Source organism: Trichomycterus rosablanca, chromosome 5 (assembly GCF_030014385.1).
Source record: "Trichomycterus rosablanca isolate fTriRos1 chromosome 5, fTriRos1.hap1, whole genome shotgun sequence".
Taxonomy (NCBI): Eukaryota; Metazoa; Chordata; class Actinopteri; order Siluriformes; family Trichomycteridae; genus Trichomycterus; species Trichomycterus rosablanca.
Window position 1 is genome coordinate 46,013,203 of NC_085992.1, and position 24,806 is coordinate 46,038,008.

General features: G+C 40.1%; 1 protein-coding gene across 4 annotated transcripts in view; it reads left to right on the plus strand.

Annotated features, from left to right (window-relative positions):
• The first annotated feature begins 211 nt into the window (after positions 1 to 211).
• Positions 212 to 24,806, plus strand: part of si:dkey-27h10.2 (mucin-2) — a 79,051-nt gene continuing 54,456 nt past the window's right edge. For 2 of the 4 annotated variants that reach the window (XM_062995281.1, XM_062995284.1), the window contains exons 1-3: positions 12,502 to 12,665; positions 23,876 to 24,045; positions 24,252 to 24,320. The gene's annotated coding sequence lies outside the window, so the exon portion shown is untranslated. Of the gene's footprint in view, positions 242 to 12,501; positions 12,666 to 23,875; positions 24,046 to 24,251; positions 24,321 to 24,806 lie in introns of those variants that run through there. The other 2 variants (XM_062995283.1, XM_062995282.1) reach the window with 2 other exon arrangements.

Sequence of the window (24,806 nt, forward strand, 5' to 3'; positions counted from 1 at the left end):
TTGAAGAGGCATGGAGAACAAAGTGAGTGAAATATTGATTCTGGAATGATAGCTGGAACACACACTATGATGGAAAATGAATCGTAGCTAAGTGCTCTTACCCTTTGGCACAGTCTGGGGGCGGTGATGGTGTAAGAGTTCAAATTCCGCCAAAACATAAGCCTCGAAGCAGACGCAGGACGACGGCCAGCGATGTCCTTGGTTCCGTGTCAGTGAACATGAAGAAAGCATGATGGAGAGGGTGAGAAGGAACAAAAATGACAAAGAGAGCAACATGCTTAGATTGTGACCCTGAAGGTTATAGGATAAAGATAATTATAGGATAAGAGAGCAGAGCAGAAATGATACCCGGCTGGTAATGATTGGAGCTGACAAAAAGAAAATAGAGAAACAATTGGCAAAAAGTAGTCAAACACATCAAATGAAATGTGATAGAATGAGGGTTAGTTGTTCTGATTTAGACTGCATTTACAAAACTGGCCCTCAAATTTGGCATATGTATCTAAATTGCAGTTTGTGTGCAATGTACAGGTCAGCAGGCAAGGTTTGCAGATGAGAGAGGAGTATTATCTGGTCACTGTTTATCCTGCAAAAATTGATTACTTATAAACAACCCCAAATCAGAAAAAGTTGGGACAGCATGGAAAATGCAAATAATTAAAAACACAGAGTTTCTTACATTTACTTTGACTTTTATTTGATTGCAGACAGGATGAACCTGAAATATTTCATGTTTTATCTGCTCAACTTCATTTAATTTATTAATAAACATCCATTCCAGCATTTCAGGCCTGCAACACATTCTAAAAAAATTTGGGACAATAAAGCATTTACCACTTTGTAATGTTGCCATTCCTTTTCACCACACTTAAAAGACATTTTGTCCCGTTCTTCCTGCAAACACGTCTTAAGATGTGCAACAGTATGGGGTCGTTTAATGATATTCTGCACTGTAGAGGGAGAAACATGCAAATCCCCTCCAATCTTTCTTTTAAAGGTTCAAGCATCTCTGGTCTGTTAGGGACAGGCCACAAACCGCAGACAGGTTGTCTCAGAGCCACTTATTGATGTCAGATGATATGATAACAGACCAACAGAAGATCTACTGAGGCTGAAATTGCAAATTATTTCAGTATTGGTTGATAAGGTGAATGTGTCACAACACACAGTGCATCAAATGCTTCTTTATATAGCACGGGGTAGTTGCATGCAAATTCTGTCCACCTTTAAAGTACCTACAATGGGCACACGGGCATGAGAACTGGACAAAAAAAAAACTATGTTAGAAAGTTGAGTGGTCTGACAAAGCCTGTAAAAATCATGTACTGACCAACACTACACTTGTTCCTAGTCTCGTCCCCCTCAGTTCTTTAGATTAGAAACGTCTTTTGTATTTATTGTAGGTCTTTGTATTTATTGTACTCTAGAAGGTCTAGAAGATGACCAACTCAAACAGCAGCAATAGATGAGCAATCATCTCTGACTTCACATCTACAAGGTGGACCAACCAGGTAGGAGTGTCTAAAAGAGTGGACAGTGTATTTATAAACTCCAGCAGCACTACTGTGTCTGATCCACTCATACCAGCACAACACACCCTAACAACATGTCATTGTCACTGCAGTGCTGAGAATGATAAATAAATAATACCTGCTCTGTAGTGGTCCTGTGGGGGTCCTTACCATTGAAGAACAGGATGAAAGCAGGCTAAAAAAAGTATGTAGAGAAACAGATGGACTACAGTCAGTAATTGTAGAACTACAAAGTAGATTCTATATGGTAAGTGGAGCTGATAAAATAGACAGTGAGTGTAGAAACAAGGAGGTGGTTTTATTGTTATGGCTGATCAGTGTATTGTACTGTTTTTTATCTGCACTGTGTATATTGTATTGTTTTGCACTTGTGTTCCGTGTGGTCCTGGAGGAATGTTGTTTCATTTCAATATGTATCTGTATATAGCTGAAATGACAAAGTCTCTCTTGAACCCTTGAACTGTTTACCTGTGGAAGAGATGGCACCAGAGATGTGCTGTAGGAGGACCTGCTGGTAATATCCTGGTTCCAGATACTACATAATTCCTTTAAATGTCTTATACAGTATGCTGGGTACTTAAGCATGATCAGGTAACTGATAAAACTGGTTCATTCTCATATATAAAGCATGCATGTAAACACGTTCAGGGTCATTACCAACTTAAAAAATATTATGGAATGAACATCTCATTAACTGACCCATGTAAGCCTAAAGTTCTCTCATTTTCAGATGACCAACTTGGATGTAAATTTAATATTTTGATTATTTGTTGATTTGCAGTGTTTTTGTACATTCATTTGTTCACATTTTTAAAGGCTAAAGAAGAGGGTTTGCACAAGGAAAAGTAAAAACATTCCAGCAAGAGAGAAAGCAAGCCACTTGTGTTTGTGTCATCTGTGTTCCAAATTAGCATAGACAGAAAAAAGGAGCAGATGGACCACACGGGCAGAGGCTAATACAGATGCTCCTTAGGTCAGGTAGTTATTTCTAATTAGCTGAAGGAATGCGACACATAGGGACAGATATGTTACCATTACCAGTGGAATTTCCTTCCTGTATGCATGGCGTGCACTACTTTAACCTGATTAGGTATGGCACTTATCGGAAAGATCAAAGCATTCTGGAGCATTCTGGGGAGCAGTGACGCAGCTGCGACACACACACACACAGCCCCAGTACCCCCCACATTCAAAAATGGTCCTGGAATAGTAGGTCACTTTTTTTTTTTTTTTTACAAAGAGAAAAGAAACACACACACATACAGTATATATGTGCTATATAAATTGTTGTGTTATAATACATGTGCATATATATTGATTGATATTGTATTGATCTATATATGCTTAAATAGATGGCATAATGGTACCACAAAGTTCAGGTTGTATTTTTTTCCTTGTAGCCTAGTGGTTCTCAGTGTTTTTCATCAGCTCCACCTACCATATAGAAGCACTTTGTAGTTCTACAATTACTGACTGTAGTCCATCTGTTTTTCTACATACTTTTGCCTGCTTTTACTCTGTTCTTCAATGGTCAGGACCGCTACAGGTGGTGGTGTGTTAGTGTGTGTTGTGCTGGTATGAGTGGATCAGACACAGCAGTGCTGCTGGAGTTTTTAAAACAGTGTCCACTCACTGTCCACTCTATTAGACACTCCTACTTAGTTGGTCCACCTTGTAGATGTAAAGTCAGAGATGATCGCTCATCTATTGCTGCTGTTTGAGTTGGTCATCTTCTAGACCTTCATCAGTGGTCACAGGAAGCTGCACATGGGGTGCTGTTGGCTGGATATATTTTTGGTTGGTGGACTATTCTCAGTCCAGCAGTGACAGTGAGGTGTTTAAAAACTCTTTCAGTGCTGCTGTGTCTGATCCACTCATACCAGCACAACACACACTAACACACCTATATTAGCTTGTAATATAGGTGCGGAGCAACATGAGTTCTTCACTGACTGTGAGGTTTAATACTGACTCACAAAGGAATGTTAGGATGCATGTGCATTTTTATTTATGGTCAAAAACACAAACAAACCACAATCCAAAACCAAAAAAAAAAACAATTCAGGTGGTTCACAAGGCTAGGCAAAATCTCAGAATCAATAAAACAAACAATAGTCAAAAACCACTGTGGCATTTAAAAAATATTAAACTGCTTGCTAGAGGCTAAGATGACACATGAGTCTGCAAAACAAAAGCGGTTTAAGTAGGAAGACGCAGGGATCAGAAACTCAAAACAGGTGTCTCTATTTAGGGAATCAACAGACACAAAACAGGTAGGAAAAACAAAAACTCTGGGGACTGAGAACAGGTGGGAAGTGTTAACACGAGGAGTTTATCACAGTGTCCATGCGACCATGTGGGCTTTTCTTTGAATACTCAATTATTTTCCACCTCCCAAAAATGCATGGTGGAGTGGCTACTTAAAATTACCTCTAGGTGTGATTAGGTAAATGTGTGGTTGAGGCACCCTGTCTTGGGGGTATTTTACTTTTGCACTAGTGGACCCACCATGTTTTTTTTTAACCAAGATGAAGTGGTAAATGACAGAGTTCTGATTCTTGGTGGTGCTGTCGGGCATCTACATACAGACATGGTTGGCTATGTCTGGGTTGGTTGAGGTTCTTCATTAGACTAGTGTCCTGTCTATGGTGCATAACTGTGTTGCACCCAGTGATTTCAGAAATGCCAGACTCACCAGGACCATGACCAGGATAAAGCAGTGGTAAAACATGAAAATGAGAAATAAAGTGGTTAGTAAAATTAAAGCGGGCAGTGGTAGCTCAGTGGTTAAGGTACTGGACTAGTAAATAAAAGGTTGTTGGTTCAAGCTGTACCACCCCTAAGTTGCTACTGTTGGGGCCTCACTTTGGATAAATGCCATGAATGTAACATAGTATAAATAAATCAGGGAATAAATAAATGATTCACTCACTATCTTAACCGCTTATCCAATCAGGGTCGCGTGGGATGCTGGAGCCTATACCCGGTTTTCAATGAACGCAAGGCACAGTGGACGGGGCGCCAGTCCATCGCAGGGCAGACACACATACAGTGGGGTCAAAAAGTATTTAGTCAGCCACTGATTGTGCAGGTTCTCCTACTTAGAAAGATGAGAGAGGTCTGTAATTTTCATCATAGGTACACTTCAACTATGTTGAAAAAAATCCAGGAAATCACATTGTAGGATTTTTCAAGAATTTATTTGTAAACTATGGTGGAAAATAAGTATTTGGTCAATAACAAAAGTTCAACTCAATACTTTGTAACATAACCTTTGTTGGCAATGACAGAGGTCAAACGTTTCCTGTAAGTCTTCACCAGGTTTGCACACACTGTAGCTGGTATTTTGGCCCATTCCTCCATGCAGATCTCCTCTAGAGCAGTGGTGTTTTGGGGCTGTCGCTGGGCAACACGGACTCCACAAATTTTCTATGGGGTTGAGGTCTGGAGACTGGCTAGGCCACTCCAGGACCTTGAAATGCTTTTTATGGAGCCACTCCTTCGTTGCCCGAGCGGTGTGTTTGGGATCACTGTCATGCTGGAAGACCCAGCCACGTTCTTCAATGCTCTCACTGATGGAAGGAGGTTTTGGCTTAAAATCTCACGATACATGGCCCCGTTCATTCTTCCCTTAACACGGATCAGTCGTCCTGTCCCCTTTGCAGAAAAACAGCCCCAAAACATGATGTTTCCACCCCCATGCTTCACAGTAGGTATGGTGTTCTTGGGATGCAACTCAGCATTCTTCTTCCTCCAAACACGACGAGTTGAGTTTTTACCAAAAAGTTCCATTTTGGTTTCATCTGACCACATGATATTCTCCCAATCCTCTTCTGGATCATCCATATGCTCTCTGGCAAACTTCAGACAGGCCTGGACATGTACTGGCTTAAGCAGGGGGACACGCCTGGCACTGCAGGATTTGAGTCCCTCTCGGCGTAGTGTGTTACTGATGGTAGCCTTTGTTACTTTGGTCCCAGCTCTCTGCAGGTCATTCATCAGGTCCCTCCGTGTAGTTCTGGGATTTTTGCTCACCGTTCTCATGATTATTTTGACCCCACGGGATCAAGGGAGATTATCAATGGTCTTGTATGTCTTCCATTTTCTTACAATTGCTCCCACAGTTGATTTATTCACACCAACCTGCTTGCCTATTGTAGATTCACTCTTTCCAGCCTGGTGCAGGTCCACAATTTTCTTCCTGGTGTCCTTCGACAGCTCTTTGGCCATGGTTGACTGTTTGAGGCTGTGGACAGGTGTCTTTTATACAGATAACGAGGTCAAACAGGTGCCATTAATACAGGTAACGAGTGGAGGACAGAAGAGCTTCTTAAAGAAGAAGTTACAGGTCTGTGAGAGCCAGAAATCTTGCTTGTTTGTTATTGACCAAATACTTATTTTCCACCATAATTTACAAATAAATTCTTTTAAAATCCTACAATGTGATTTCCTGGATTTTTTTTCCTCATTTTGTCTCTCATAGTTGAAGTGTACCTATGATGAAAATTACAGACCTCTCTCATCTTTCTAAGTAGGAGAACTTGCACAATCAGTGGCTGACTAAATACTTTTTGGCCCCACTGTACACACACACACACACATTCACCTATAGAGCAATTCAGTGTCTCCAATTAACCTGACTAATGTTTTTGGACTGTGGGAGTAAACCGGAGCTCCCAGAGAAAACCCATGCAGACACGGGGAGAACATGCAAACTCACATAAACTCGCAAAACGCACAGAAAGAACCAAGACCGCCCGGGGATCGAACCCAGGACCTTCTTGCTGTGAGGTGACCGTGCTACCCACCAAGCCACCCATAAACGATTCAGTAAAGACTATTTTAGATTCCTAGATATCATATACAGTGATTATCAATGGTCTAAACATTTTATGGCCTTCTTTGGTTCAGAAGAGTTAGAATTTTCCTAAACATCACCCACCACTATACTTAGAGTTGGGAGTGTAATCAAGCAGTTAATCCTGATACATTTGCACATAAAGCTGTTTTATTACCAAACTCAAAACTAAATAAACAATTTATATGGTATGGGTGACAGAAGCTCGTTGGTAGGAGCCAAGAACCTTACACAGGATTGAGACTGGAACTTTTTAAACTTGGTTTAATGGCAGCACTCTTGATTTGCCACCTTGATTTATGAACACAATCTGTGTGGCTTGGTGGGCAGGTTAAAGGAAACAAGCTTACAACAGGCAGACAATAATTAGGCGCTGAGTCCTGCACTGATGATGGTGAATTGGTCATTAGTGGATTTAATCATAACATGAACTGAATGTGCATGCAGCCCACATATCTCATCCAAAGTTTAACCAGCAAGTCTGCTCGCACAAGCCAAAAGCTACCACTAAAACTCATCCGTGAGGAATTCTAAATAAATAATAATTATTTATTATATTTATGCTTCTAATCAAAATGGAAAATCAAGACGTGGAAAGTTTGAGGGAAAACACCGCCCGAGCCCAAACTCTGACGGTCTCTGCACTGTTGACACAAACAAAATCAATCACCTGCAGATGCACACACGGTAGTGCGCAGGCCTCTGAAATGTGCGCACCACATTTGTTGACGTGCTGCCTCACAGCCTTGATGTTGCAAGTTGAAGGAGAGAGCAGACGTTTCCACCAGTTATCTGCCCTGCTTCTCTTTTTTTGGGCCACACATACTGGAAATGATGTCAGTGGCAAATATTGGTGCCATATGCATAAGCTAACATTTACGTCCGAGAACTACCTTGTGCTGAAAAAACAAGAGAAGAAACATCTGCAGACCTGCTGTAGACATGTGCATGTGTTAAAGTTCATAAGCAGGTGTTTCTCCTCCACGAGCAAGCAAAAAGTCATCTGAATTATTCCCAAACTTGATTAATTAAAATACACAATCACTGGCACTTTTAGAATAATAAAAAAAGAAAATAATAACATATTTCTGGTTAACAAGCACTTTAAAATGAAAATAGAAAAATAAAGAAGTAAACCATTAGTTTTGGGGGTCATCTAGATTTTTTTTTGCAAATGCAAAGGCAAAAATACGCCTTTGTGTGTGTGTGTTTCATTAAGGCAGTTCTATGTATTTGCTCGGCTGCTCCCGTTTGGGGTCGCCGGCAGATCGTGATCCGCATTATTGATTTCGGATGCCTTTCCTGACACAACCCTCCCTATTTATCTAGGCTTGGGACCAGCACTACAATGCACAGGTTTATGCATCCTAGAATAGCTAGGTACCTATAGGACAATTCAGTGTCTCCAATTAGCCTGGCTGCATGTCTTTGTACTGTAGGAAACCGGAGCTCCGGAGGAAACCCACGCAGACACGGGGAGAACATGCAAACTCCGCACAGAAAGAACCCAGACTACCCCAGCTGGGGATTGAACCCAGGACCTTCTTGCTGTGAGGCAACAGTGCTTCCTACTTAGCCACCGTGCCGCCCTGTTTCATTAAGACAGTTAATCTGTGATCATTTCATTTACAATTATGGCTTTAGAAGCAAGTGATGTTTAGTAGCTTCAATCTTTATTAGCTATTATTATTTAGACTTACTATTGTTATGGGTATCATTTTGGATAATTTTAATGAGTTGCCACCGCTCGGCTGGGTGCCATCTAGCGGGCATAATTGGGAGTGCCTGCAAGGAGAGATGACCGGAATATGTGGCCGGGGTCTTCAAACGCTGTGTAAGGACCCTGATTGGTAGAGGCGCCTGTGCAGAGTGCATGGGTGGAAAAGGGGTCCGATAAGTGCTGCGCGTGGGTCGGAGGAGGTGTGATATACCCTCCTCAACTGCAAAAAATTGGGGATCCCCCAGCAGCTGAAGAAAAACTGATTACACTAAATTGGGAGAAAATGGAAAATGCATAAAAGATATATAAAAAAAACATCACCGTCCTGCTTCAAGAGGACCAGGTCTTCCATCTAAAGTGGAGCAGCAGCAATTTTGTTTTCTCAGCACCATTTAGACGTCCAGTTGTTTAGCGACATTTACCTGCTGTAGGTTTAGCCACTGTGCAGAAATGGTAAGGGGCCAAGGTACTGCTGCAGATGTGAATGAAAATATTTGAAAAATAGACATTAGGCACCAATGTAACCACATTTGAATGGAACTTAGACAACAGTCATTTTTTTGCTCCTTTTTTTTTATCTTTTAATCTTTACAGGCTGTAAAAACCTGTAAAAATGTTCTGTATTTCTTTCAGTTTATCTCCATCAAAACATCTTTATATTTTATATTGTCGCTGTCCGATGGAAAACCACGTATCTCCACTTTTAGCGGTTTTCACTTTTTTACATGTATTGATTGTGGGTATAAATCTCTGTCTGTCCATAGCAGCGAATATCAAAATGACCAATGAAAAAATTAAAAATCACACAATCTCCTTAACGAGTATCTCCATTGGCTGCTAGATTAAATGTGCTGATTTTGACCAGGTATAGTCTAGTATAGTAATATTAGACTCTGCTCATGCTAAAACATGCATTCATACCAGCAGTATTTAAAAGAGCACACAACAGGCTGTGCAGGAAGTTGGACGTGCTCTTTGGAATTCACCAAAAGAAATCAGTGTATGTCCCTGTTTGCTATCTACAATACACTTAAGTCCATTTTACACATGAAACCGACAGACTGACGACCTGATAAAGAGATATTTTTATTTATGTGCTGAATTGTATCTAAATTGCTCCATCTGTGGTTTGTTTGCATCATTACAGTCAGGGAAAAACATTTTTTCATTTTCCTGAAAAGTTGGGTTTTTCATCGGACAGCGATGATATGCATTATAACACACTGATATAATTATGATCTGACATAAAGCTTATCCCGCCTTACCAATTTTCCCTGTGGGGGGTGTTCTTTTTAAGTCAGCACAGAGAAAAGAAAGTGACCTTCTTTAGGAGGAGATAAACTCCCCAAAAAGGTCTTAGCCTTTAGGCTAATGGATTACAGTAACACACACCGCCCTCTTGCCCTCACATACTGATCCAATAGCCAACGTCTTTCTTTTGAAAGGATCAGCATTCAGGATGACAATTAGGGGATAAAAAAGCCAAAAGAATCTTTGGAAGGAAGGCAGAACAAAAATCAAAATCAGTCATTGGAGCTGTATGGCCTAACCCCTGTATTCTAACCCTAATTGGGCATAGCAGTCAAGCATAGCTATCTGGTGTACCATGTGTGGAGGGAGTAACCGAATCCAACAGAGACTCACATCAGTGCAGTGAATGAACAGAATGTTTGCACTTCTGCACTTGTGTCTGGTGTTAAAGGCACAGGAGCAGCACATATCAGTTTGCAATAATGTGCACCTCAGTAGTGGTGAATGAAATCAGGTTTTATATGTACATTTTTATTTATTACACAGTATTTATATGGTATTAACAACAGCAGATAGAACTTATTACTACTACCTCTACTACTACCAATATAAATAATAATAATCATCATTTATTCAGTTCATTTCATGTTTTTACCACTGCTTTATCCTGTTTAAGGTTGCGGTGGGTCCAGTTTTCCTGGGATATACTGAACACGGCACAATGCACTCACCCAGCATGTAAAGGATGCCAATCCATAAATCCAACATATATCCATCTTGCTTTATGACTCTTGAGTTTGACTTAATTTGATGTTTTATAGATGGCACCAAATGTTGCTCCAAAATATGTATGCACCCCTCAAAATTCTAATTTTACAGATGGGCAAGTTACTCATGTCATTTTCTGATGGTAACAATTGTTATAGTTCATTTTTTGGCCAGGAATACACAATAACTTACATAATTTACCATGTAATGCAAGTGTAAGACCATGTAGGTGGTTATCCCTATGCATATAACCTTTTTAATTTAAATAACAGCATTCAAATGGGTGAATACTGAGCTTGTAAGACAAACATGGTCTTTTTGGCACATCTTCCATTGTCTAACAACATCCTCTCAGCTATGTCATGGGATTTTGGCTGGTGATGTAAAACAAGAGGCTGGGCAAACAGCAGACGGCGTGTATTTACCACTCGGCACACAGTATTCCTCAGCGTCGGACGCCATTGATCAAGAGGGCACATGCAGCCGAAGGCCGTTAGCATTTGGCAGACAGCCGTGGACTCATTCCTCTTACCTTTCACCCATACAAATTACAAACAAATGCCATGGTGGTCCAAGAGTTGGGGCTCACCCACGGAGATAGAGATAGATCACAAAGGTATTATCTGGGAGGGATGCAGGATGGCTTAATATATACCAGGAGCAAAGCTGTATTAAAACACAGCCGGAGTTAATGTGTGTGGCATAATCTTCTGCTGCATTTTTCATATTGTAATGCCACAAGGTCGAGCTAAAGTTTAATACAAGTAGGCACTGGATTTAAATACGCAATGCCTGTGGAAACTGATACAATGCCTTGAAAAAGTACTGTTCCTCCAACCCAGGAACTTTAATTTACATTAATTAAAAAACACATTTACAACAAATGCCCAAAGTATGTGGACACATGTCTGTGAGGTTGTTGGACATCCCGTTCCAAAACCAGGTGCATCAATTTCTGAGAAGCTTTTTCCACAAGTTTTTTTGTGAGGTCAGACACTGACGTTGGATGAGAGACCCAAGCTTGCACTGCAGTATTTCAATTCATCACAAAGGTGTTTAATGCTGTTGAGTCAGGTCAGCTCTCCACTGGAGCTGCCACACTAAACCAAAATCAAAACATCTCTTTATGGACAATGCTTTGAGCCCATAGGTACAGTCATGATGGAGCAGAAAGGGCGTTTCCCAAACTTTTGCCACAAAGTGGAAAACATATAATTTATGTAATCAATGTAATACACCTGTTGGCATTGGTGTGACTAAAACACCTTGAGTAGTATTAGCCAAAGACTTATGACAGTTAATGAGCCAGTACTCTTATGACACTATGATAAAGCAGTTTTGGCTAGGGGCGGCACGGTGGCTCGGTGGGTAGCAAGAAGGTCCTGCTCCAGGTCCTTTCTGTGCAGAGTTTGCATGTTCTCCTCGTGTCTGCGTGGGTTTCCTCCGGGAGCTCCGGTTTCCTCCCACAGTCCAAAAACATGCAGTCAGGGTAATTGGAGACACTGAAATGCCCTATAGGTGAATGGATGTGTGTGTGTGTGTGTCTGCCCTTTGATGGACTGGTGCCCCGTCCAGGGTGTTACCGTGTGCCTTGCGCCCATTGAAAAGCTGGGATAAGCTTCAGCAACCCCCTGCCCGCCCACCCCCGCGACCCTATAAGCGGTTAAGAAAGTGAGTGTGTGAATGAATTTTAGCCTGTTCCTCTTCTGTCAGGTCAGTTGAGGAGAGAAGGTGTGGTGTACAGTGATGATGAAGTTTAGAGCTGTAATAGGGTTGCTATAAGGACTCTATCTGGGCCACTATAAAAGTTTCATTTCCCTTCATTTCAAACCAATCTAGTGTTACATTGGCAGTGTTACTTTTTTGTTCAAGATCCTACAAGCTCCTAAAAAGCTTCCTTATAACATGATGCTACCAACATAATAGTATAAACTGGAATGGTGTTTCCCATACATCCTTATGGGAAAAAATACCTTGAAACTCAACTTTTAAACTCCCAGAACCAATTAACGTTGAGTTTCAAGGTACCACTGTAATTGGCTGAAGTATTTAAGTACACTTGTAAAATGATCATGTAGTTTGTTTGTACAAATGCTCCAGTTTTCCTTCAAATTCCCTTAATCTAATTTGTTTGCATCTATAATTCACAGCTTAGAAATTCTAAAATCCATGTAAGATTCAACTTTTCACTCTCATTTTAATACGAAATGCAAAATAGGGGCATTTTTACTAATGGTCTTAGAATTTTGGCCCTACTTTATATGAACACAGAAAAGTTCCCAGCTGTAATCAATCATAATCACTAATAAATATTTTAGTGGCCATGTTAACATCATGGTTATTAATAATTATATTATATTATATTTTTTAATGCATTTTCTCCCTTTTTCTCCCAATTTTTCCAATTTATACCCAATTGCATTACGCTTACTCTTCACTGGAGCTGATCCCCACCCCGATTGAGGAGAGTGAGACTGTCACACGCCCCCTCCGACACATGTGCACATGTGCGACTGCATCTTTTCACTTGCACGAGGTGAGTTCATATGCCGATCAGCTTTGTGCACAGAGAGCCACATCCTGATCAGCATTATTTCTCGACTCTGTGAAGACGCCAGCAACCAGAGGCCGTAATTCGCTCAGTCATGAGGTCCAGCTTGTCCTACCCTATGAACAACAGCCAAACATTGTTCATGTGGCCGCCCAGCCCAGACGAATGGCAGAGCTGAGATTCGATACGATGTATTTGAAATCCCAGCTCTGGTGTGCTAGCGTGTTTTACTGCTGCGCCACCTGAGCGGCCCTTATATTAGAATTATTATTTGGTATGGTATTATAATTAATAGTTCTATTCAGTCAATTTTTGTTTGTTTGTTTGTTTGTTTATTAGGATTTTAACATCATGTTTTACACTTTGGTTACATTCATGACAGGAACGGTAGTTACTCATTACACAAGGTTCATCAGTTCACAAGGTTATTTCGCACACAGTCATGGACAATGTAAACTCCACCCAGAAAGAACCCGGACCGCCCTACCTAGGGATCAAACCCAGGACCTTCTCGCTGTGATGCGACAGTGCTACCCACTGAGCCACTGTGCCACCCCAGACCATTTTTAGACAAAGTATGGTAAAGTGTGTTCCGATCATTCAGTCACAGAAAAGTACAGAACAGTCTGGCATGACATATAGTCAAGTCAAGTCAAGTCAACTTTATTTATATAGCGCTTTTTACAATATACATTGTCTCAAAGCAACTTTACAAAATCCAGGACCAACAGATACAAAAACCCCTGTTGAACAAAGCAGCACACAAACCTACCTCAGACTGTATGATGTTCCATGCATTACGCAGGCCGATGTTGTTGTCAGTGTTGTACAGCTGTAGACCCTCCTTAAGATCCTGCTGTGCATTTTCATTAACCTGCAAGATAGTTCAGACATGCCAGACAATCCTCTAATAAACCCTTTAAAGAAACTAAAAGATGACATAAAGTGATAGTGTGTGCATGGTGCTTCACCTTGTCAGTGTACAGAAAGAACAGGATGAGCAGAATCAGTTCTGCCAGCAAAATCACATATACTGTATTCCATTTCTTCCAAGTGTATGTAAACTTTTGTCTCCTGACTGTATTTATTATTTCTTGGTGATTCCAGCTATGCTGCTTGCTATGTGGATATTTTTATTAGTGCAGCGCTCTCGTTTTGTCATTTTTCAAAACCTCCTCCGTACAAACAGGTTAAATGGTGCAGTAAACCACACTGGCTTTTGCTCTTTGAGATCAGGTTGTGAATAACTTGATCTTTGGTTTGCATCCAGCGGCTGATTCAGCAGTGAGCTTTCCATTCTTAAAGAGAGATGCATCATTTAAAAAGAAAACACTGACTACCCAGAAATAAATGTATGATTCTCTGGATATCCAGGCTGCTAATGAAGCTCTTTCTAGAGCTTCATGCTTCAGTAATAAACCTTTAGGCAATAAATACACTGATCAGCCATAACATTAAAACCACTGCCTTGTTTCTACACACTGTCCATTTTATCAACTCCACTTACCATGTACGTAGAAGCACTTAGTAGTTCTACAATTACTGACTGTAGTCCATCTGTTTCTCTGAATGCTTTGTTAGCCCCTTTTCACCCTGTTCTTCACTGGTCAGGACCCCCACAGTACCTCTACAGAACAGGTATTATTTGGGTGGTGGATCATTCTCAGCACTGCAATGACACTGACATGGTGGTGGTGTGTTAGTGTGTGTTGTGCTGGTATGAGTGGATAAGACACAGCAGTGCTGATGGAGTTTTTAAACACCTCACTGTCACTGCTGGACTGAGAATAGTCCACCAACCAAAAATATCCAGCCAACAGCGCCCCGTGGGCAGCATCCTGTAACCACTGATTAAGGTCTAGAAGATGACCAACTCAAACAGCAGCAATAGATGAGCGATCGTCTCTGACTTTACATCTACAGGGTGAACCAACTAGGTAGGAGTGTCTAATAGAGTGGACAGTGAGTGGACACGGTATTTAAAAACTCCAGCAGCACTGCTGTGTCTGATCCACTCATACCAGCACAACACACACTAACACACAACCACCATGTGAGTGTCATTGCAGTGCTAAGAATAAACCATAAACCCAAATAATACCTGCTCTGTGGTGGTCCTGGGAGAGTCATGACCAATGAAGGAGGTTAAAAAAGTATGTAGAGAAATAGATGGACTAGAGTCAGTAATTGTAGAACTACAAAGTGCTTATATATGGTAAGTGGAGCTGATAAAATGGAGAGTGAGTGTAGAAACAAGGAGGTGGTTTTAATGTTATGGCTGATCAGTGTATACACAGGAGCAAATTACACTGGCTGGAGTTTAGAGCTGCCGGGCACAAGCTTAAATAAGCAAAATAGTAAAACAAGAAGGCAGTAAAAGAATAGGGAGGCTGCTGACCAGAGGGCTGAATGATCCCAGTGCTTGACCTCTTGGCACTGGAAGTCTTGTAAGTTCAAACCCTGGTGATTATCTTACTCAGCTTGTTTCTGAAGTGCCCATTCACTGCGATAAATCTCGTCTTAGATTTTCTCCCAAAGCTTTTATCCGTTTAGTGGAGGGGCTGTTACAGAAAAACCTTAAGCTCAAAACAATACATTTTATTTATTTCAGAATTTTCACTAATTGCTACATCCTGATCAGAGCTGCAGCAGGTCTGGTACCCCATCTGTGGAACCCAGATTGTAATTTACATTTTACATTTACAGCATTAAGCAGAGACGTTTTTATCCAAAGTAACTTACAATTATGACTGAATGCAATTCCAGCAAGGCGGCATGGTGGCTCAGTGGGTAGCACTGTCGCCTCACAGCAAGAAGGTCCTGCGATCGATCCCCAGGCGGGGCGGTCCGGGTCCTTTCTGTGCAGAGTTTGCATGTTCTCCCAGTGTCTGTGTGGGTTTCCTCCAGGTGCTCTGGTTTCCTCCCACTGTCCAAAAACATGCAGTCACGTTAATTGGAGACACTGAATTGCCCTATAGGAGAATGGGTGTGTGTGTATGTGTGTCTGCCCTTTGATGGACTGGCGCCCAGTCCAGGGTGTTACTGTGTGCCCTGCGCCCATTGAAAAGCTGGGATAGGCAACCCCCTACCCCCCACCCCCGCAACCCTAATTGGATGAGTGGTTAAGACAGTGAGTGTGTAAGTGAGTGAATTCCAGGGCTTTATGAATCAGTGGTAGCCTAGTGGGTAGGGCTATGGACTATCAATTGTAAGGTTGAGAGGTCGAATCCCGGCTCTGAGCACCTGATTCACCTGAACCTAACCGCATGTTTTTGGACTGTGGGAGGAAACTGGAGCACCCAGAGGAAACCCACGCTGACATGGGGAAAACATACAAACCCCACACAGAAAGAACCCGGACCGCCTCGCCTGGGGATCGAACTCAGGACCTTCTTGCTGTGAGGCGACAGTGCAACCCACCGAGCCGCCCATGTTGATTATCTGCTTCTGCTAATTAAATCAGAAGTTAGACCTGACTAACACATTTTGGGTTTAATCCATGGATGATTTTAGACAACAGCGGTTGCATGCATGTATGAAAAATGGCCACGCAAGCTTTCATCAGTATTTTGAGAGGAAGCAGATGCATTCAGGTTTAAGCAATCAAGATATTTGAAACAGACATTCAGAGTGAGGAAACCTAAATGAAAAAAGGCAAGCTGGGTTTGAGTCCTGAACTTCACAAAGTCTATCACTATGCTGTCTTTGTTCATTATGCCAGTTTTTCCCCCCCTATCTCACTCCAGAGGGATTTCTGTGTTCCATGAAAACCGTTACAGTTTCTTCACCAGCTTCTAACATACTTGAGTTTTATAAGGGTGTGGAGAGCATATGCAGAAATTTTAATAGAGCAGCAATTTTCACTTTTATAAAGCCGTTCATACTGTACGCTTGTGCATGCCAAAGCAGGAAAGAGAGAAAAGGGCACAAATAGTGGTTTGATGTAGAACAACACAAAGCAATATTTCTGCAATGCTTTAAAGTATTAACAATGTTATATTTTATTATCTTAGATTATTATTATTTTATTTGATGATTGACAGTGATGTTGGACAAGAAAACCTGGCTTGCATAAGCATTCTAGTTCACCATACGCTTAAGGATCATCAAGTTCCTACTGTAGGGACCATAACAAGGCCCTCAACCCTTGCATAAATATTTGGTTACAATTGTAGATTCCTTTGAATACAAGTGTCTACTATACACCGATCAGCTATAACATTAAAACCACCTCCTTGTTTCTACACTCACTGTCCATTTTATCAGCTCCACTTACCATAAAGAAGCACTTTGTAGTTCTACAATTACTGACTGTAGTCCATCTGTTTCTCTGCATGCTTTTTTAGCCCCCTTTAATGCTTTCATGTTCACTGGTCAGGACCCCCACAGAGCAGGTATTATTTAGGTTGTGGATCATTCTCAGCAGTGACACTGACATGGTGGTGGTGTATTAGTGTGTGTTGTGCTAGTATGAGTGGATCAGACACAGCAGCGCTGCTGGAGTTTTTAAATACCGTGTCCACTTACTGTCCACTCTAAGACACTCCTACCTAGTTGCTCCACCTTGTAGATGTAAAGTCAGAGACGATCGCTCATCTATTGCTGCTGTTTGAGTTGGTCATCTTCCAGACCTTCATCAGTGGTCACAGGACGCTGCCCACAGGGCACTGTTGGCTGGATATATTTTTGGTTGGTGGAATATTCTCAGTTCAGCAGGGACAGTGACAACAAGGAGGTGGTTTTAATGTTTTGGCTGATCAGTGTATGTCGTAAATAAGAAGCTGTTTTATATTACCAGAATATAATAGTAAAAGTAGTAAATAAATGTAAATAACAGAAACATATTGCAAATACAGTGGATTCGAAAAAGTAAATAAACCCCTTGCTTTGAGAATTTTATTTTGAATAGATATAATTACCATTTCACCTATCAATCTACACTTAATTACTAATAATGACAACATTTTTTTATTAAGACCTGAAATCTTATATTTACTCAAGTATTTAGACTCTTTGTTCAATACTTAGAAGTGAAAGCCGCTTCAGAAGTAATTACAACAGCAAGTCTTCTGCGATACATACAGTAAGCTTTGAACACTTGGAACACAGGCAATTTATCCCAATGTTCATGGCAGATTTTGTTAAATTCCATCACATGGCAAGCATACAGTATATGAACTGTCATCTACAGGTCTCTACACATACATTTGATGGAGTTTAAGTCTGAGCTTTGGCTGGGCTGCTGAAGGATGTACAGGCTTGCCCCAAAACATCTCTAGTTTGCTGTGTGGTTTTGGTCATGTTGAAAAGTGGATTGAGTTTGCATGTGCTCTGGAAGAGGTTTCTGAATTCTGTCTTACCTCTCTGACCAAGGCCTACTTGAAAGTATATACCAAGATCTGGGAAGTTCAAGGTTATGCTAAGCTTCTTTTCTTTTATTTATTGAGGCCAGTGTGGATTTCATGGCTTGGTTTTTGTCCTGACAATAAAGGTAATTGTGGGCTCTTATAGATTCACTTGTGTTTACTCCCAAACTATGTCAAATCAATTCAAATTGCAACAGGTAGACTCCAATGAGTTTTATACACACTTTAATGAAAATTAAAAAAGCAGAATGGAACTAACCTCCATTGGAAGAGATTCCAGTTTTTTATTTTTGAATAATTAAAAAAGGAAGATTTTATTATTTCATTGCTATGAATAAATACACTGATCAGTCATAACATTAAAACCACCTCATTGTTTCTACACTCACTGTCCATTTTATCAGCTCCACTTACCATATAGAAGCACTTTGAAGTTCTACAATTACTGATTGTAGTCCATCTGTTTCTCTGCATGCTTTTTTAGCCTGCTTTCACCCTGTTCTTCAATGGTCAGGACCCCCACAGGACCTAATAATAACCTGTCTAATAGAAAGGACAGTGAGTGGACACGGTATTTAAAAACTCCAGCAGCGCTGCTGTGTCTGATCCACTCACACCAGCACAACACACACTAACACACCACCACCATGTCAGTGTCACTGCAGTGCTGAGAATGACCCACCACCCAAATAATACCTGCTCTGTAGTAGTCCTGGGAGAGTCCTGACCATTGAAGAACAGCATGAAAGAAGTCTAACAAAGCATGAGAATACTCTCTGTTGCAGTTTTGCAAGTGGAATTTTTGCTTGGTATGAAACTTAATCTGACCAACAGTGTTTGGCTTTGTCTGATTCTCCTTTTTATGAGGTGCCATATAGATCACATTTATAAAATTGGATCTAATTGGGAAAATAGTCCTTTGGATACTTAGCATTGATATTTAAATAAATATAATAATATAATACACCTGTTAGCATTTGGTGTGGCTGATCTTAACCTATTAACTATGAGGGGTGTCCACATACTTTTGTCCACATATTGCATGATGATTTTTTTTACAGTTGATCACAGTTACACTGTAACACAGTTTCAGTTTGCTTTATGTCACAACAAAATAAGCCAGTCAGGGATTTTTCTGCTATTTAAAAAAAATTATTCATACCTCCTGATGCTGTAAGTCTGGCTTTGATTTAAACACATTATTTTGTTGAACTTCAACAGTCAACAGGTGTAAGAAATGTGTGGATCAGCTCTTTTTTATTATTTCACATGAATAAACTGTCCATCTTTTTGTGAGGTCTGTTAGTGTGAAAACAAAGCACAATGCCAAAAACAGTGGAGTGGTTTAAAATGAAAACAACTGCTGGGCAAAAATTCAGGAATTTTATAAAGAGAAACTATATATGAGACTAACTTAAAAAGACAACTAGCTAAAAATGTCAGTATAAAACAATAGGGTTATATATAAGTGTCTATATAAGTGTTTAGCTTTAAAATGTTCATGGTTAAATTAATTCAAATTCCAGGTTGGGACCTGGAATTTTTGAAACAGTGTTCGGGGTTGAATACTTTTTTCAGGGATTGTAAGTTCCTTCACGAATGTTGCACAAAAGAACATTCAAAACAAGCCGGGGATCTAATCCTTAAAAAGCACAGATCTGTAGAAGGATGTGAAATCATCTTAGTTCACTCTGTAATAAAAATATAAAAAAGAATGAACTTTAGCCAGACTGCCTAGGTCAGACCCTTTAGAGGGGCACGTGTTAAGAGTGGCTGCTGTGACACCAATTGCCACTCTGACTGAACTGCAAATGACAGTGGGGCAGCTAAAGTGGATGCATTTGGTTTAACCATATCCAAAGCAATAGATGCCATAAAACATTTAACTTATTAGACATTAAAGAGCAATGTCAATATATGCTATACCTTAAGAGTCACATTAGCCTGTGCTGGTTATGGAGATAATTTTTATCAGCCTGGACTGGCAGTCTAATTGGAATTAATTAACTCTTGTGTGGTGTTTGGGTCTGTGGGACCCTTTTTTAATGTTTACCAGAAGAAAAATGATGCTATTTATTATTATTTTAACCTCAGACTCCTTGCCTAAATAACACGTTTTTCATGAGTTCACACTGTACATGCCCCCCTACACTTACCCCTTACCACTTACCACCTACACCCCTACATATTACACATGTGGTGTTTGGGTCCACTGACCGCAGGTATAAAAGTGTGTCCCTTTACTCTGTCCTACTACAACATGTCCTGCTGTGAGTGTGTGTCTCTGTGTGTGAGAGAGAGACAGACAGAGTGCCAGCCAGAGAGATAGGCGAACAGACAGAAAGACAGACAGAGAGAAACAGACAGAGACACACAGAGAGAGAAAGACAAGCAGACAGAGAGAAACAGACGGACAGACAGAGAGAAACAGTGAGACAGGCAGAAAGACAGAGAAAGAAACAGACAAACAAGCAGAGACAGACAGATAGATAAATACAGGCAGACAGGCAGAGACAGACGGAGAGAGAAACAGACAGGTAGAAAAAAACAGACAGGAAGGAAGCAGTCAGAGAGAGTGAGAGACAGACATACAGAGAGACATACTGATACAGACAGAGAGACACAGACAGAGAGACAGACAGACAGACACAGCATACATGCATCAAATGAATGTATGTAACACACACACAGTAATACTGACCCTCGTGTTGTAGAGGCTAGCATGAATAGACTGTGTTCAGTGGTACTGATGTGTAGACTGATTCTGTATCTGTTCAGGCTGCTGTTTCTTACACTGACAGATGTTTGAAATTTTTTAAAGTTGTTTCATTTTGATTTGTTTAAAGTAAACACGTTTTTCCAGCCATATTTTGATAGTGATTTTTCTTTTTTATATTTTAACACAACAAGTGGATGGCACTGTTATATATAAATATTATCCAACATAGGTAAATAGTAAATGTAAACAAATCTGCTGTCGTTATTTCTTATCTTATTGCTGATCTTAAAGTAAACATCTGATATTTTGTATGTTAAATAAGTTATGGCTGTATTGATTTAAAAACACAATAATGCAGTGCGTCCACCAGACCCGCAAACATTGGCTGAGTAACAAAACTATGAACACCACACAAGGGTTAAAAAAGAATTGCAACACAGTAGAGGTAGAGAAAGATCTTGCTTATCTCTACTAAAAAGTTCATACTGGCTTAAACTAAGAATGAAGTGTGTCTTCTGACAAGACAGTGACACAAAGCACAATGTCAAAACAGTGGAATGTTTTAAAATAAAAACAACTGTTGGGCATAAATTCATATTAAGAGAATTTAAATATGAAAAAATGTCAAGTATAAAACAAGAGGGATAAATATTTATGATTTGGTGACATTTTTTATGATGTGGTGAAGGTCGTTTTCTCCTAATGAAGACAAATATTTCTAACTTCAGTACAAATTCCAGGTTTGGACAGTTAAAATTTCTGAAACATTGTTCGGGGCTGAATAACTTTTTCAGGAATTGTAAGTTGCTTCACAGATGTTGCACTGAGCTGTTTCCAACGTTTGGCATCTTAAAAAGTGCTCTGGTCCTGACTGTATTCCCTCTCATTGTGAGCGGAGAGGGGAGGCTGTTTACCACCCCCACCCCGACCTGATCTCCATTCTCCCAGTTAGCTGGAGGGAGATGGGTAGGTGGGTGGGATAGGGGGTGGTTGAGGTGGGGAGGGGAGCTCAATTGCGAAGGGTCCAGCTTGGAACTTGGGGCAGCACACAGGGTCATAGAATGAAGCTACGCGTCTGGGCCTCCTGAAATTCTGAATCCGCCGGGTGGGTGGTCTTTTCTCCTTTCTCTCTCTCTCAACTCAACTCTCTCTCTCTCTCTGTTTTACTCTCTTCTCCCAACACCTCAGGGTAGAGCGATTAGCTCATCTGCTCAAGCATTACTCTTCAGCCTGCAGCGCCACTGCTCTGATGTGGCAGCCAGTGGTACTGCAGGCTTTCGTTGTCAGAGTACCATTGCTAGGCTCTGCCTCGATGATCTGCCATGAGGATGTAATCGATTATAAATACAGGCCCAATGTAGGTGCATTAATTTCAGAATATCAATATGTTTGGGAAAACTGAATTGAAATTCAAATGTAGTGTTTTAACTGTGTGTATACAGGACAATTTGGATTTATAAAACATGGCTTTCTGTTGACATGCATTTTACACTGATCAGGAATAACATTAAAACCACCTCCTTGTTTCTACACTCACTGTCTATTTTATCAGCTCCACTTACCATGTAGAAGCACTTTGTATTTCTACAATTACTGACTGTAGTGCATCAGTTTCTCTGCATACTTTGTTAGCCCGCTTTCAAGCTGTTCTTTAATGGTCAGGACCCCCACAGGACCACTACAGTAGTAGGTATTACTTAGGTGGTGAATCATTCTCAGCACTGCAGTGACACTGACATGATGGTGGTGTGTTAGTGTGTGTTGTGCTGGTATGAGTGGATAAGACACAGCAATGCGGAAGGTGTCTTAGAAGGTGATTTTAATGTTAATTTTAATGTTAATTTTTAATGTTTAACAAGAAGGTGGTTTTAATGTTATGGCTGACTGATCGGTGTGTATATATTATCTCAACCCTTAAATGGAATTTAGGTTTGTCCAGTTTAAACATTGGCTTCATTACCTTTAAGATTTAGGTGAGCTTGTAAACAACTCAAATCATTTATTTAAAAGAAATGGTCCAGACATTACATTAGCTGTACAAGCTCATTAGGGGCAGTTGTAGCCTAGTGGTTAAGGTACGGGACTAGTAATCAGAAGGTTGCCGGTTCAAGCCTCACCTCTGCCAGATTGCAGCTGTTGGGCCCTTGAGCAAGGCCCTTAACCCTCAATTGCTTAGATTGTATACGGTCACAACTGTTAGTCGCTTTGGATGAAAGTGTCTGCTAAATGCCGAAAATGTAAATTATGCTAATTACTTGTGTCATGTCTGAAATGTACGTTTCTAAATAAATAATTATAACATATGGATATATAATCTGATAATAATAATAATAATAATAATAATAATAATAATAATAATAATAATAATAATAATAATAATAATAATAATAATAATAATAATAATAATAATAATAATGAAACTTTGACATTTCAACCAGTTTTATACTGTAGTCTGTATGCTCTCGCTTTATTATTGGTACAGTGACACCTTGTGGCTAAAAGTGGCTTTACAATTACAAGGCACATGCTCACAATCAAGTAACCTGTGAACATAGCAGGATGTCTAAGCGGTGCCAAGACTATCAGCTCCTCACTAGTTATGTCCAAAATCAGACTGAGGAGGTCAACACTGCATTAAAAAACTGTAATATCTGAGAAAATACACTGGACAGTGGCACAGCTGGTATAGTGGACTCTACGTGTTTTGCTGTTAAATTCGCAAAAGTTGGCCTCCTAGATGGGTCCAAAATTTACATTCAATTTTGTTTAACAATAATAACATCTGTATTGTGGGGCTACTATTGGGATGCCTAGTGATCGGCATGGATAATGGGAGGTGATAAATTGAGCTACAGATGGCCCACAGTCAGTAATTTTGTACCCACAATGTTCATCTGCATCTTGTACCAAATGGGTGTACATATTTTCACAAAAGATACACCACAAATCTTGTGGAAAATTCTCCTAGAAAAGTGGAGGCTGTTATAGCTGAAGACGAGGGGCTTTATATTAGAGGTGCAGTTTTAGGAGTAAAAATAGTTACACTGACAGCCTTTAGCAGTGATGAAAAAAAAATGTTGCTTAGTGATGTGTAACTTCCTTTTTTCCAGCACGTTTAACCAACACAGTGTCATCCTGTGTCACTTAGTGGTTTACTAGCTTGTTGGCCATCACTGCTTTAAGAGCCACACACAGACTCACTTATACAGAGACCCGGAGACCCTAAACCTGAGCACCATGGAGAAAAAAAGTGCCACCATTTATCTGCTTGCCATCTTAGGTATGTACATTTAATACATTATTGTACACATATTTACATTTAGTATATAGTGTGATTAAAAAGTAATGGATGATGTTACATACCTCCCTCCTTTTTCTATTGCAACTAATATGGTAAACATCGTTTTCTAGGCATTTTAATTTATTTGCAGTTTATTGTGTTCTTGCTAACTGAATATTTTTTATGACATTTTTTATGACAAACAGGTGCATTGTTGGTAACAACTACAAATGGTGATGAAATAGGCAGTGCAAATAATATTTCTTCAAACTCAGGTAACAACACCATCACCATCCTGAAGGTGCCAAATAGAGTGTGATGATTTTTGGCTTTTTGTTGATTGTACAAACATAACAACTGCTTTATGTTCTTTTTTGTGCTTGTTGAATACTCAATAATAAAATATCATACAGCAATCAGGACAACACTGACTAAAGGCTATATAGGCTTAAATGGCAAATCTGTTTTGGCAATTTGTAGTTACGATAACAAAGGTAGCTTAAAAGTCTAAAATATTTATATTTGTCTTGGCCTCCTGTTACATATTTACACATGTCCTGTATAGAAAAATATTCTTACATGCACTTCATAATAAATTACAGTACAATTACATGCACTGAATAAGAAAATACATTAAACGTACACATACTGTATCATAAAATACAAACCACTTACATATTCAATATTAAAATGTGCAGTATTTGCTATTCATTAACATACAGAAAATGCGTGGTTTATAATCTGTGCTATAAATTACATGA